Here is a 2525-nt window from a genome sequence, read left to right as displayed (position 1 = left end):
TATTTCAGTGGCAATCTTTTATCCCCTTTAACCTTCTCTTGATGGAATCTAAATGGTTTCCTTTGAGACAAAAATAGAGTTGAGGAGACTCAAACTACTGGATTCTTTTTGGCTCCTGAGTGATTTTGGTGAATGCATCCAAAGCTTAGTTTAGAACTGCCCACGAGTCTGAAAAGGTAGCCATGTGACAGTATCGATGTGCCTCTGATATGAAGGTCATAATTGACTTACTAATGATGTGGTTGGTTCATAGCTTGGAGCAGCTTTAAAAACAAAACCCCACACCTCTGGAAGATACCTTCATGCCACTCCTGAATTTTGTTTCTGTTACTACTTCTCTCAGTGTGAGAGGTTTGCCATAATGAAAGCAGTGGTCCTTCTGACATGTGCCTGAGTAAGATAGCACTGAGGCTATAATCTTCTGTGCGTGTCGATATTTGTCAAGTCAGTCGTTACTGTTCAAGGGATACTTCTGTTCATTTATCATGGGTGAAAGATTTCATTAGTTATGTTAACATTAAGTCAGGGTCCATGTGAAGATATTTTACATTTGAAGTCCATGTTTAAGATTTTATATCTCCCATGGAAAAAGTGGGATGGAAAGTTCCACAAGCCTGGTCCTGATTGTCCTATTAAATCGTAGAAAGGTTCTGGTTGTATTTGTCACCTGAGGCAAGAGGACTAGATGAGCTTGTCCGGGTCTAGGTATCAGGGACCAGGGGAAGCCTGCAGCCCCACTACAGGTCCCTAACTGTAAGCTGTTTCAGTTCTACTCCCAGGTCGTCCTTTCAGAGGATCACTGTGCATCGTCTGCCTTCACAGAGGTTGACCCTCTGCTGTATGAAGAGTGGGATTAACTTGACCCAAAGACCAAAGAGTGGAGTAGGCAGGGCTGAGTCATAGCTAAAGTAGTCTGTGCAACCATCCATGCTAGCATCCTTAAAACTCAAGCCATCCTGGTTATCAAACATTTTTACCATCACCCTTGGAAACAAGTAACCATAGGACTAAGCCTCCTTAAAATAGGTACCTGGATGTTCTTCACTATCAACTTGTCATAATACCCTTCTGTGTCCAACACTTTACCCTACCTCCCATGCTCAGGGGAGCTAGTCACTTGGCACAAAGTAACTGATGGTACGAATCTTAGAAACAAGACCACTCCTGCTGTCTCTGGCAGATGACAACAGAGCAGGATCTCGACCAGCCTCTGCCTTAAAGGAAATCTTTATTAATCATGTGTGGTTCACAGATGTTCTTTTAAAAAACCCAACTTTCCAGAGAAGCACAATCCTCATGAGTGGCTTCAGCTTTGCATCACAAGTCTTGTATTGAAAGAAAATCAAAGTGGTACAATTTGTTTACACTATGATACTTTCTAAATAAACTCTTTAAAAAAACAAAAGTCTGGTCTTTTAAATGTTACAGCAAAACAGATATAAAATAGACAATAAATTACAGTTTATATTTACAAAAAAGCTGTGAGTGCAAACAGATAGATCATAAATGTATTATTTAATCAGTTCAGTATGAAATTATTTTCCTAGTACATGATTGTGAAAAAAGACATTTTAAAAATATTCTAAGATTTAATCTGAGTCTTACTTTCTACAAGAGAAAATTGCTTTCCATTCCTAAACAGCATGGCCCTCCAATCCCATTCCTGGAGGCGAGGAGCCCCTTTCTCAGTTTATCTCCTTGGTGTGTTCTCACCTGTGACACGCTGTCTAGTAAAAGGGAAAGAACTGTTTTACTGAAATAGATGAGATACTAGAGCCAGCGTTCCTGAAGTTAATGTGCTTTTCAGAGAGCCAGTCTAAAAAAGAAGAGGCGCTGAACTGCCTTCACATGTCACATGGTTACAATGATGGCGATTACAGATGCTTCTTACCCCTGGTGGCCTCACCTCGAAGTAGAAGCGGTCTACTTTTGGTACTAGCAAAGAAAATGGCAAATGGGGGACGACTGAGGTGTGGAAATCACATGCTTTCCACACCAACAAAATGCCCACACAGGCATGTGATAGCAATTACTGACAAAAGGCACTTCCACATGGCCCTGGTTATGGCTCAGACTGTTGATCTTATATGAAATTGACCTTCCTGGGAATGAAATCAATGAATAGAGGCACCCCCCCCCCCAATTTCTGTTAACTGTAAAATTATTTTTGAGAAGTGTTACTAAACTGGCTGATCCTTTAGCCAAGAATACTTTTACTTCTTTAAGATTATTTTCCTCCTTTACTCAATAATACCATGAACAGCTTGATTTAAAGCTAAAGCTATTTTTGGTGGGCTTTTATGGGGGAAGAAGAACCCTTTAGAATTACATTTCTGCAATTACCAGACTTTATACTATGGACATTCAAACAGCTTCCTACAGACCAACTACTCATGTTATGTACTAGGTGAGCAAGTCATTACTGAGGCCCTTTACAGTCTTCCTTGGGCAGTAAGGCACCAACTGACGTGAGATGGTTCAAAGTCATCATCCCACTTTCACTGTGCTTCTGTGTACTTTTTAAG

This window comes from Furipterus horrens, unplaced genomic scaffold (assembly GCF_987537825.1).
Source record: "Furipterus horrens unplaced genomic scaffold, mFurHor1.1.pri manual_scaffold_3, whole genome shotgun sequence".
NCBI classification, from domain to species: Eukaryota; Metazoa; Chordata; class Mammalia; order Chiroptera; family Furipteridae; genus Furipterus; species Furipterus horrens.
Note: the sequence above shows the minus strand (reverse complement) of the source record.